General features: G+C 32.7%; 1 pseudogene; it reads right to left on the reverse strand.

Moving 5' to 3' along the window:
- Window positions 1-5965: 5965 nt before the first annotated feature.
- LOC132047579 (uncharacterized) lies at window positions 5966-6961 on the reverse strand (annotated as a pseudogene).
- Window positions 6962-13868: the final 6907 nt, after the last annotated feature.

Raw genomic sequence — 13868 nt, forward strand, 5'->3', positions numbered from 1 at the left:
TGAGACAATACACACAATTCAATATTTCTGCAAAGCACAACGCACCACAAACTTGTGAAGAGGTCATCGTACGATCAACCTTATTGAGGTAAGTGGTGATGATCAGGTCTCTATCCCCAGTATGTGATATAGTGCCTGTTTGGATGGGCTTAAAAAAAATAGTTTATAATCTGAAAACAGCTTATAAGTAAAAAAAAATAAGTTAGGCTACTCTATCCCCAGTATGTGATATAGAGCCTGTTTGGATGGGCTTAAAAAAGGCTGGAACAGCTTATAATTAGCCAAAAAAAATAAGTTGAGGTAGCCCAACTTATTTTTTTTTTTTGGCTTATAAGCTTGTTTTTAGATAAACTAAGGCAAGCGGGTTAATTATTTTTTTTGAGCTTATTTTAAGACAAAATAAAGTTATTTAATGCCAAACACTAAAAAAACTAAAAACAATTTTTTTCGCTTTTCAAAGAACTTATGCCCAATCCAAACGGGCTCATATTCTTTTCTCTTCAACTTGTTCAATCCAATTTCCGTGGTCCACGTACATGAATGAAATAGTTTAACATCTTAATTATATCGTCCAATTAGATTTACGAACTAATAATTAACATGTACGCTTTTTTCTCCTAATTTATTAATACTAGACAAAGAGAAACTAGAAGCTAATTAAGGAGGGTAATCGAAAACTTATATACTAAAAAAAATTAATAATACAAATCCATATAGTACACAAAAGGTCCAAAAAATAATCATGAGTTGTGTTTTAGCGCCAGATAGCGCAACTTGTAGAATTGGGCTGTGATATTTAACAGAAACCATTGATAGTGTGTCCGGTTTGTGCACTGGAAAGGTGTAGCTTCTGGTTTTTCATGAGAATAGTGAAAGGTATGTACATATATATTTTGGATAAGAACGCAAAATAATATCTAGAACCTGTCGACGTCATGACCTATATATGCACGACGCTTCAATGAATTTAACTGAACTAATATTTCTGATCTAAATATATATAAAGCTAAGAAAATCACTAAAATTTCAATACATATTAAATTATGAACGCGTGAGTAGAAAAAATACAATAACTCAATGACAATAAAACCTTAGCAATTAAACTACGTTAAATTTAAATTCTGAATCTGCCACTGTTGACAACAAAATCCTATCTCGTGAGGATGGGGAGGCACACTTTTTCCAAATGTCTACTTCCACAAAATAAACGTCAGTAATAACAACAGTGTAGATGCAGAGCACTACAAATCAGACAAAAGAGTTACATTTGTCCTTAGTGAAATCTTTATAGAAACTTTCGGTGGTTACGTCAAATTAAAACTGTTGGTTTTCTACAACTTGAAACATTTAGGTTTTAAAGCTTAATGAAAATACATAAAAATCTGTAACTCTTATCTGCATTTTCTATTGGGTCGGGTCCTGGGTACAATGCCTATTTTGAACACACATGCATGTTGCACCTTGAATATCAAACATCCTCTTTACTTCTTTCAATTTTCTTAACTTTCATGCCAAGTTCCTTTATTTAATGTCCTTAAAATTTGAAACAACGAGAAAACCTTCCTACATAAAAAACTAATTTGACCAATTCAAGGCTTAGTTTTTTCCCAAATTGATCAATATATACTCCATAATTAAACTTTTTATAAAAAGATAGCTAAATTGCAATCGAACCATCACACACTCCGATGCACAAGCTTTAGCAATAAGCTAAAAGTAGACCCTTTTTTTTTTTTGGCGGGGCGGGGGGGGGGGGAGCACTTTACTTTAAAGTAAGACTTATTCCGTGAATTCGATGGAATTAGTCAAATGCCAAATCGAAAATAGGCAAGTGGAAAAAAAGTACTAAGAAGACTCCAAACGGGCAACCATCATTACTGTTGGACACAGCTATATGATGTCAAAATGGTTGATAAGAAAAGTCATGACGAGCTAATAGGTTACAATCCATGAGGAAACACAAAAGACTGAAATGAAAAAAAAAAAGCTAATAGGTTACAACAAGATATGGTGGTCCGTGCTATTATCACGCCTAAAAGCTAAAAAATGGTTTACATACCAATGAACCGATATCTCATCAACCAACTAGGGCTTCTTTTCCAACAACCCATCTAATTCGATGACTCATATTTATTGGGCATGTTTGTTTTCCCCAACGTTTTCTTGAAGAAATCTTATATATGCATCCCCCTTTATCATCAAATCTCTTCTACAAAGGAGATAGTGTAAGAAATTTATACTAATATAAAACTCAACTATAGGAGATAGTGTAAGCTTTTACACTGGTATACTAATTTAAAACTCAATTATAGACTATAGTGATCATAAGTGATAACGTAGCTATATGGTTTAAGCTACTTTCTCAAGGAGTCGCCTATGAATCACTCCTCCCATTTTTCATGCATTATAGGGGCATTGTGGGTGAGGTTGATACTGTCCTGCAAATCTATTAGTATCGTGATAGCGTTTTGCGAAGCCACACATTGTTCGTGAGAGCGTGTCACATTTTCTTGAAGTATATTATTAACTGACGCTTAAGATACACTTGAGAAAAAGATTATAAAGGGTAACACTACACGCGCTTAAGATACATTGTAGAGTATATATTGTCATTTGTCAATATATACTAGATAGTGGCCGTCTCTTCGCCCAAATATGCAAGTGTAATGACAAACATCATATTAAGCATTACAACATTTATTTGGAAGATGTATAGGAAATTACTTAGTTTGATTTCATCTTAAGTTTTTGTTCTGTTTCAATCCTTACACGTTGTCTCATCTTCAAAGACATCCGGAAGTTTTTAATACCACATAACTAAAAAAGGCGGCACGAGTCTTTTAGAACATATCAAAGAAACTAACTCGGTTTTCTAGAAAAAGTACAAATTAAATTATCTAATAATACAAAACACGTTTTGATCGTTTCAAGCTCGTTTTCAAAGGCATATAAACAACTCTTTGTTGATGTCGGAGATAGTTCGCTGTTGTTATTATCGTCACATACATTTCCACTCGTTAGCATTATGGAGCAAGAAGAGCATAACTTTCTCGTGTTGTCGACACCATCACTTTAAGCAAGATAATACTGTAAATGTTATTGGTTATTTAGTTTTAGAACGTAATTTCCAACAAAAGGGAATTTGTGAAATGAATCAATGTGTATCAACATCAAACCACCAACCATTCCAAACACAAACGCAGCCTAAAATACGGTATGTTTGAAAATATGTGCATAAAGAAGTCTCCGTAAATGTAAGTATATTCATTGATGAATATAAAGGCAATTCTTTGTAAACAACATTTTGACAAATAGATATAGTCGGTATAGGATAATTTATAAGTAAATAATCATAGTTCACTTTCAACAACTTTTCACTTTCGTAAACAACATTTTGACAAATAGATATAGTCGTATTGGATAATTTATAAGTACATAATCATGGTTCACTTTCAACAACTTTTCACTTGCCTAATCTCCTAATCCAATACAATGCCCTGTTAAAAGAAATAGAAGCACTTGCACTTTGCACATTCTATTTACAAAAGCACTTCATTTTAAGAGGGCAACCAGGTGCACAAACATCATTAAATTGCCTCATCTCCTAATCAATGCTCTGTTAGAAGAAATAGAAGCACTAGCACTTCACAATCTATTTACAAAAGCACTTCATTTTAAGAGAGCAACCAAGATGCACAAACATCATTGAAAAATGTATAGAAAGCTTTATTTAGCGTGCTGGCCTCAATATCATCTAGAAATTTTTGGAAAAGCCCAAGTGAAGAAAAAAAAAGTTGCACAATATATAACAAAATCAGAGTTTCCCAAAAAAAAAAAAAAAAAAAAAAAACTGATTGAGGCTTATGCTTATATGCAAGTGTCGAAAGTATTGTTCTCTTTAGATGCACCAGAAAAAGCAATTCTGTATTAGCTTGCCCTGCTACCCTTCACACACAAAGATAAACTGAAATTGTTAATCTAATCTAATCTAATCTAATCTAATCTAATCTAGTAATAATAACAATCTTACCATCTTTATCTTAGAGAGCTTATTAAGAGCACCGCCAGTGCAACACGGAGAAGGGCAAGCCGAGCCTTCAGATCCTTAAACCACCATGGCTGCTCTCAGAATGTGAGACGATATATACAAAGAGACCCATTATTCTCATATTTGTTGCGACTCGGTAAATGTACCAACATCCTTTTTGTTACATTTTTAAATGGTGAATTTAGTTTTTACAATATTTTTAGTTACAAATGCTAAACGTCCGGTATATCTCGTTCGAAGCTCGGACGAATATGAACTTAATGAGTGACCAACCAAGTTACCAAGCTCAACAGAAAACCAACTAAATAAAACAACCGTGATACCATGTACTAATCCGACCCTCTAATTGGATGAAAGGGAAAAGAGTAAGGTCTATTAAACAAAAGCATAAACCAAGATAATGTATAAATTATTTTTTAGCCAACTCTTTTATAAGAAAAATACACATAAGACGAAACATACCCAAAATTTCTTCAATAGCAAGGAGTTAAGAGAGTCAAGGTCATCTTGGGTAAATAACCCTTGAACCACTAAATCAGCTATTAGCCAAGTATTGCTTCGTTGATTCCTTGAGCTACATTTGATCAAGGTATCTGCAAAAACTTCAAGGGGAATTCATTAAGAATTGCTCTGTTAGGTTAATAAACAGATATCTACCTTGAAATGGTCTAATCTACATATAGATAAGTACAAAAGAGGCCACACTTCAGCCATGATATGTAAGCCAATATGTTCCATGTTGGATTCGCTCCCAAAGAATATGATTATAAATTCATGGAATAAAGTATCCACTCGAGGACAAATTGTGAACTCAAATATGTTTGAGGATCAACCATTGCGAGACGATATCCACAAAGCATGTTATCAACCTCTTTATTTCGACAAGGAGAACCATCATTTATAAAGTACTTGAAAGTAAGAGCAGTATATAAACGTAGAGAACACAATGGATCTAAACATCACGGAGTTCACCGATTGCATAAGTTATGGACCACCATTAGTAAACACACAACATACATATTGATATATAAGGCACAAAAATTCAACCAAAAGAACATGAACTATTAGAATCTATCTTAATTAATCTACAAAGATTAATAGACAAAGATAAGAAGAGAAAGAGAAAGGTGCAAATAGAGCGACAAAGCGTGATTCGTCGACAAATTTAACATGTACAACCTTCGACTTGAAAATGTAAAATGAGCATTTGACAATCATATAATGAGCATTTGACAATCATACATCATGTCAAAGATATAAATTTATTAAATAAGATCTTTCTTTCCAGCTTTAAAGGACACATAAGTTAGTTCCACATAGTAGATATAATTCCAAAATACATAATTTGTCTTTATATTTAATTTAAATTAATGCCAAGAAGCAGGCATGTCGAACATGAGCTGCTTCTTGGCTCAAAGAACAATATTTAGAGCATCACATGCTATAATTTGCAAAGACGTAAAAGTTATTGCAATAACACAAACACTAAATGAACTTATTCAATTGTAAGGTAAAAATAATATCTAAATGTAAGTACATAGGTTCCAAGCGAGAGAAGATTTTATTTCTATTATCACAAATCTAGTTTACAACATTTTAGTAGTGAAATCAATATTAGTTGAAAAAAACTAACAAAATTTAAAATACACATATCAAGTACTCAAAAAGTATGTTTTTAAATAAAAAGGTGTTTAATTTCACATCCTGCGAATAGAGAATTTAGCAACAAACGGATTGGCATCTAACTATCCACTCCTCATCTAGCCCACCTTGATTTTCATCTGTTTGCCTCTGTAAGTCCAATTGTTTCTTATTTTGAGTTTAACTCTTAATTAGAACAAATTAACTTGTCTTTGGTTCTTGGTACCTAAGAAACGTACACAAATTATTATTTTTTCAGTTAAAAGTGCATCTCCAGCTTCCATTCCACTCTATTCAGATATATTTCATTCCAACACTAAACAGTTTGCCTTACTTAACATTAAAATAACATTCTTGACAAACACATAAGCACAAATAGAAAAAGCAAAGGTCAAAAAACCATACCATGGACTGTATACCATCAGGCCAACTATCAAACCTCCATTTCTGCACAATCAACTTCCCTTCTTGCAACTCCACATTACTTCCCGTAATCGATCCATCAAATATACTAAACTCACCTCCCACTTCCTAACTTATCCTAGCATTACTCTGTGTAAATCCCTTCCATCTATTCTCATCCATTAATATCTCAAACAAATCTTTAGCCCTACAACTAAATTTCTCCATCATCGTTATCGTCTTAAACCCTTCCTTTTTCTTCTCCTTTTTCACCTCTCTCCTCCTTCACGCAGTCAACGCCGGAGAACCAACATCTCCGGCGTTGACAACTATTTTTACCACTTTTTTCACCTCATTTTCATCCTTACAAGGACCCTTTGACATAGCATTAACATAAACCCTAATTTGCTCTAAAACAAAAGGCTTTCCTTTAACAATAAATGCATCCTTTAATCTCTTCCCAATTTACCCTTCATCTTTAATCGTAACCCTAATTTACGGATCTTCATCAAGCCCATTTTCATGACTATATAAGGTAATTCAACATTCCCTTCAAATGTCAAACCACCTTCATTTACAACCTCACCTTCCCAAGATAGAATTAAGTTTAATTCATAACCTGGAATTACTTTCCCTTTTCGGATATTAATGTAAGCTTCACCTTCGAGTTTTTCGAGGTATCCTGCCGAGAAAAGGCCACCATTGTTGTCAGCCAAGTTCTGCCCTAAACTCTTTCTCCTTCACGCCTGACGTAACAGTAGTTTCTATCTTTCTAGATCTAATTGGTATGTGGTGTATCTGAGTTAAAAAGCCACTAACTGAAATTACTTTTATGCCCTTGGATGGACGACGATCCTGCCTCTCACCCATGCTTCTATATAGTAGAAATAACTTGTATCTAAATATGAAGTCGCTCCATTATGGAGATTTTGAGGTGTTAAGAATTAGCTGGATGAAAGGAAAATTAAGCTATCCATATTATTATTATTATTATTATTATTATTATTATTGTTGCTGTTGTTGTTATTATTATTATGGGCTGTCCTTCTTCCTAAAGGCCCAAATGTATTCATTAACAAAGCAGTGGGACAATTGGGCTGCATGATTGAACCGTTCAACGTAGGGCAATTCGCAGAATTGCCCTTCTTTTAGGGTGGTCTTTAAATTTTGCCCTTCATATTTGAAATCTTTAAATTTTGCCCTTCGCTAAATCCCAGGTTTTAAAGTTCGAACCCCCACTTTGATCAAAATTTTAAAAAAATTCGCAAGGCAAAGTTTAAATTTCGCTATGCCCCCATCGGCATACGGTTGTGAAGGAATTAGCAAAGTTATAGGACCCGCATACTTATGCCTTATGGGCGGACTTGACATAAGTATGCCGGATTCCGCATAACTTTGATAATTCCTTCATAAGTTTATTTACGGATCCGCATAAAAGTTTGCCCATTAAAAGTATGCCCCATCGGCATAAACTTGTTAAGATTTACCAAACTTATCGTGGGGGCATACTTATGCCTTATGGGCAAACTTTGCCTTGAAGCATATATATGTATTTTTTCAAGCATATATACCAAAGTTACATGGAAAAGTATTATGCTACAACCAAATGTCCATCCCGATACAAATTCACACTTTGGTGGCAATACAAGGTAGATTAGCAATTGTTGATAGACTTCGAAATATTTTCCCATCTTCCGGCGACCCAAGAAATATTTTCCCATCTTTATTTTGAATGCTCCATCACAAAAGGATTGTGGTACAGTATTGTTGGTATATGGTGGGTACACTAGAAGAATAGTGGGGGGCAAGATGAAATCACATGGATCTCACACATTGCTAGACACAAATCAAAGCACGCTCCATTACTGGCCGTGCATTTTTGGTATGCTAGTGGCATTGGTTTGAGAGAGAAATAACCTACTCGCATTTCAAAATACTCAGGTTTCTTCCCGATAGACTCTGCAGAGAGATTGCACAACATATTCACATCCAAGCGCAGAACAATTTCAAATGGCGAGAGATTTTTTGCTATGAATTGCTATCCCTAGCTAAGTGTAGTTGATTAAACTGGCCGTTGTTTTTTTAATGTAATAGTTGCTCTTAGTTTGACTTATACAAGTTAGTGAGTAGGAATTTTACCATGTACGGTTGAAGGTCGGCTTCAACTTTGTCTTTGTACAAGTTTTTTGGATGGAATAAAATAGACTTTCAACCAAAAAAAGTTTGCCTTATAAGGCAAAGTTTAAATTTTATATGCCCTCCCATGAGACTCTTTTAGTTATGTTTAACTAAAAGTCACGCGAGACTTTGCCTCGAGGCGAGACTTTTAGTTATGCCGGATCCGGCATAACTTTAACTTTTTCTTAAAGATTGTATCTTTCGGATCCGGCATACACTCCCCTAGTCTGCCTTGCGAAATTATTTTTTTATTTTATGCTTGAGCGGGGGTTCGAACCCGTAATTTCATGTATTCGCTCATCTTTCCAAGCAAAGGGCAAAATTTAAAGACCACAAATATGAAGGGCAAAATTTAAAGACCACAAATTTGAGTGGCAAAATTTAAAGACCACCCCAAACGAAGGGCAATCCGTGCAAAAAAATGTTCAACGTAACAAAAAGGTTTGGGCATGGACAATCTCTTCATATATCGGCATACGAATGAGTATATAGAAGATGATTAATTTGGAGTAAGAAATCATTATTTAGTTGAGGTATCGGTTGAACTCTAAAAGTGGGTCTCGTAAATGTGATTGAGTTGGCGATAGGGATGATGAGTAACTTGCTGGTGTTAATTGGATAATCAGTATAGTATCATTAATTAGCCCAAATGCATATTAAATTCTAAGAATAGAATCGATTAAGGACAGAAGTGAACCGTATGGGTGATTTGGGATTGTTGAAGACATGTTTTGATGTGTTTAGGATATCTAAATATAGATATCAATTTGTTGGCGATGTTTGAGCATTTTAATCAATTTGGAACATCGTAACTTCGAGTTGAGGTAAGTTAAGGCTTACTCTTCTTGAGAATTTTTTCTCTAAGTGCATGATTTAAGTTCATGTGAGATCGTTTATAATGTACATTTATTCTTGTGAGCACAAGCAGGTAAGAATGTCACCATGTATTAAAAAGAATATTGCACATGAAGTGTCATTTGATTTTAAAAATTAATTATTGAAAAGAAATGTTTAAAACTTATTGATAAAATGACACTTGAAATAAATGTTATAAGTTAATTATGAAAATTTATATTGACGTTAAAAAAATGAAACACTATCTGATTTTTTTTTTTTAATAGAAAGTATTACATTGAAAGTACTATTTGGTTTGAATGATTTATATTCATGCTTTAAAGAGCTAAATGGATTGAAATAGCACTTGTTGAATACTTTGAGTTTTAAATTCTCATTTGATAAATGCTCTAATATATTTGAGAAAACGTTTTACATTTGATTTTTAGAAATGGTTTGGATTGACTATGAACATCATGATTTGATAAAAATAGATCTTTGAGGCTAATAAGTAATGAATTTATTTAGAATATAAAATATTTTAGGAGTTATTTGTGTTCACCAAAATTGACTTCAGATGAATTTGTGTGTCGCCATGAAGCCACACGTGCCGGTGTGGGTGTAAACTCTACCTATTGGTAAAGGGCTATGCCAAAGTGCCCCCATGAGAGGGTACTATATATTGTGCTAATCACATTTGCTTGGTAGAGTCTATTCGTACAACACTACGATGAGACCACCGGAGCAAATAGGATATATGATACTTACTGTTATGTTGATCATCTAGTTGGCCGTGGATCTTGTGTCGGTGTTGATAATGTACGTTTTCGGTGAAAGGTACAAAAAGACATTTCATAAGTTTAGGCATAAGGAGTCGAAAGTGATTTTAATGACTAAATTAATTTCATTGATTTTTTTTTTGTATAATTTCAATTTAAAAATCCAGAATTGCTAAAAATATTTGAAGTTTATTCTTGGTTTATGTTATACTAGGTTTTCCATTTTCAAATATAAGAACATGATTTGATATTATTGGTTACTTCTTTATATCAAATGTTGATTGCCTTAATTTTTTTAATAAAGTCTTGTCCCAAGACCTTGAGTCAGGGAGAGTCTATGTCATAAATATGATGGTATGTTTTACACCACATGTTATAAAAAAAATTCGTTCTTCTAAAATTTTGTGGCTAGTTAAACATGTTAGCATCAATTGAAACTAATGGTATAATATAGGCTCGCTTGCACTTTTTTTTTTTTTTTTTTTGCTTTCTTTCCAACCTTTTTCTCAAATAACTGTTTGGTTATGCATTGAAGTCACTTTTTCACTCCAACTAAAAGTTGAGTTTTCAAGAAATTATTTTTTCCTTCATAAATATTTTAATATTTTTTCAAGTGAAATGTATGTTCAAGCACAATTTGAATTTTTAGATATCATTTTTCAACCTACTTCAAATACTATTTATTTTCAAATATCACCAAATTTATATGCGAACATATATACTAAATTAGTAAATTTCAATGCAAAATGAAAAGAAGGGACCGAATTGTTTAGAGAAGGAAAAGGGTGTAAGAATTTTTATTATTCTCATGTATGGCTCAATTAAAGTAAAGCCCATGACTAATATTTAATGAAGAATAAATCTCGTCTGTTAGATCGGTTACTTGATGGACGTATCGGATTTAGTCACAACTCCTATAAATTGGTCCTCTCTCCACCCATTAGGGTGACCACAAAATCTCTAATCTTTTCCATCGCTAGCAGCTGTGGTAACGTAAGACTAGAGCAAGGAGGTAGAAATCAGTTTCTACAATTAACGCTTCAGCTTTCATAATAATGTCTTCCACATCAGGTATGTTTTCGGTTTTCTCTCCATGTAAGATTATTGTATTCAAAATCCTGTGTGAATTAAGTTAATCTTACATGTGGTATCAGAGCCTGGATATTTGAACTGATAATCTTTGTGTAAGAAAATTAAACCTATATGATGATGTATGTATTGTTGTGTTAACGGATCACTGATTGCTTTTATGGTCGCCGTTTTAATTTGTAAGAATATGGCTGAAGGTTTCCAGCTTCTACTGTTTTCATTAAATTTCTCTATGATCGAATCGAAATAAAAAATAAAAAAAATAAAGGTTTTATGACAACGATAACACAGAAGCTTTCTGGGACTTGTGCTTACCGAAAACCGTATTTTATACTCCGAGTATTAAACTATATGGATTGATCTGTTCTAGATCTTTAGTTTCTTTTAAATTGTCCAAGTTTTGAAGCCGATGCTGTAATGGTTTATAGGTTTCTGCCAATTTTTAAAGGAACTGTAAGTAGCCCCTATCTTGCACTACTGTGAATCTTTAATGGTCCTTGAAATAAATAAATAAATTATTATTTTAAAGCCTTTGGCCATTGTAATTTTGGGCTATAATATTAGTTTTCTTGCTATTTAAGTATTGTAGGCCATTAAAGTGATTGATGTTGCATTCCGGAATATGTATGAACCTTGACAATTGCGTGTAAATTCCACATAAAGTACTGACTGGTTTGGTTCTTATATTATGCAATAATTAAAAGTGATATTTATGTTGAACAATAATTAATGTATGTTTTTTAAAGTTAATATAGTTTGTTAGTCATCAAAGTAGTCAAACTAGAAAGTTTAAAATAAGCACATACATAATATTTATGTTTAGTTTGTGCATGTAGTTTGTTTATAGTTTGTTAGTCACCAAAGTGGCCAAACTAAAATGTTTAAACTATTCACATGCATAAATTCTTTATGATATTTATTTTATGTGTGCATTTATGTTAATATAGTTTGTTAGTCACCAAAGTGGCCGAACTAGTATGTTTAAGAAAAATATGTGTACATAAATTTTCATTTATCCATTAAACTAATGAAATGCCAATTACCGAAAATAAATGGATAAATTGACTTTTACTATTGTTAGAACTTAAGGATTTGCCCAAAGGTGAATCAATTATACTATGAGTAGTGAATATAATGAGGTAAATTAATATTATTTAATCAAGGCTGAATACATACGTAGCCCCTTAAACTTGTCTGAGTTTTTCATTTAGACACTTAAACTTAATCTTGTTTCTATTGAACCCTTGAACTCAAGTAAAACTGTGTCTATTAGACACATATTTTGCATCTCCAAGTAAACCAAAACTAAAGCCTTCTTCTCCCTTTTTTGTTTTCCTCTCACTACAAGAAATAGGCAAGTTTATAAAAGCACCCTCAAGTAGCATCAATCTAAGCTTGTGATAATGAGCACCAGTCAGAAGCTCAACTCCAAATAAGCAAACGAACAATTCCACCATTCTTCTTCTCTTAGTTTCTTTCGTCTTCTTCACTCCCCTCCTTTCTTTCTACAACCCAAGAATGGTAGAATGCGTTATATCGATACAAGTTTATAAAAGTTCACTTGAAATTATAAATTATTAATTAAGAATTTAAAACCCGAAATAATATAAAATACTATCAAAGGTCTTCACTCTGATTTGAATTTCATTGTAAAGGAGAGCTCTTGCCAAAAAAAGAAAAAAAACAGTCGAATAAATCTTTCCAATTAAACGTCGTTCGCAATTAAAGTCGTTAGGTGCCACAAGGGGAAATCAGTTCTCGTCCGCTTGCTGAGAGGAGTCCGCGACTTAAGTAGCACTAAAAATAAAAAAAGTTGTCACCAATTAGGCAAAAAAAAAAAAAAAAATTCCATTAATAGTATTCACGCACGAATTTAGGTCGTGGGAAAAGGACAAAGTGCAAAATTTCACTTTTGGCCTTTCACGCACGAAATTGCAGTCTAACGATGACTTAAATCGGCCCCTCATCTTCCCCACGGAATCGCGACGTCTCTCCACCCGCCATTAACCCCTTTTTCGGTGGTCCCAACCCCGAAAACTATAATTTCGTGTTAATTTTTCAATCCAAAACTCAATATTCTTGGTATATTGAAGTGTAGGAACAAGTTTCTAAGGTTGGATTTCGGAATAGAGCGGCGTATAACACATTTCAAAAACTCAAAAAAAAGCTTCAATCTAGGTATTTCACTACGAATTTTCTATTACATTGTTAAATATATTATTATCTAAGCATGGTCATTGTATAACGGTGGTGGATTACTCGTTTTCCTTTTTTTTTTTTTTGCGTTTTTGGGCGTCAGGCACCGTTGGGGCTGCCCCATTTTTTGGTTTTTTTTTTTTTTTTTTTTAATTTGTTTTTCTATTGTTAATTAGTTAATTATTTATTGCTTGTTTATTTAGTATTTGTTAATTATTGGATTAGCGACTTAAGTATTTATTAATTGTTAGACTAGCTATTTCAATTGTTAGGCTGGCTAATTATTTATTTTGTTTTTGCTAAGCCAATTGTTTATTTGTTAATAATTTCTTAATTGTTTTGTTTCATTAGTTAATTAATTGTTTATTTGTTAAATATACGATAATAATTTATTAATTTTTTGATTAGTTACTTAATTGTTTATTTATTAAATATATGATAATAACTTGTTAATTATTTGATTTGTTAGTTATTTGTTTATTTATTAATTATTTATACTAATTGTATCCTAACTAATTGTTAATTATTTAACTCATCTTTATATTTTAGGAATGAAAACCCTTAGTTTAGGATTCATAACCGTAGCTTAGGATTGAAAACCCTTAATATAATTTTCTATAAAAGATTACGTAACTAATATTACTTGTTAATGATTTATTTAAAATACGTAAAACGGATGGGTCACCACAATCTTTAATAAA

Source organism: Lycium ferocissimum, chromosome 2 (assembly GCF_029784015.1).
Source record: "Lycium ferocissimum isolate CSIRO_LF1 chromosome 2, AGI_CSIRO_Lferr_CH_V1, whole genome shotgun sequence".
NCBI classification, from domain to species: Eukaryota; Viridiplantae; Streptophyta; class Magnoliopsida; order Solanales; family Solanaceae; genus Lycium; species Lycium ferocissimum.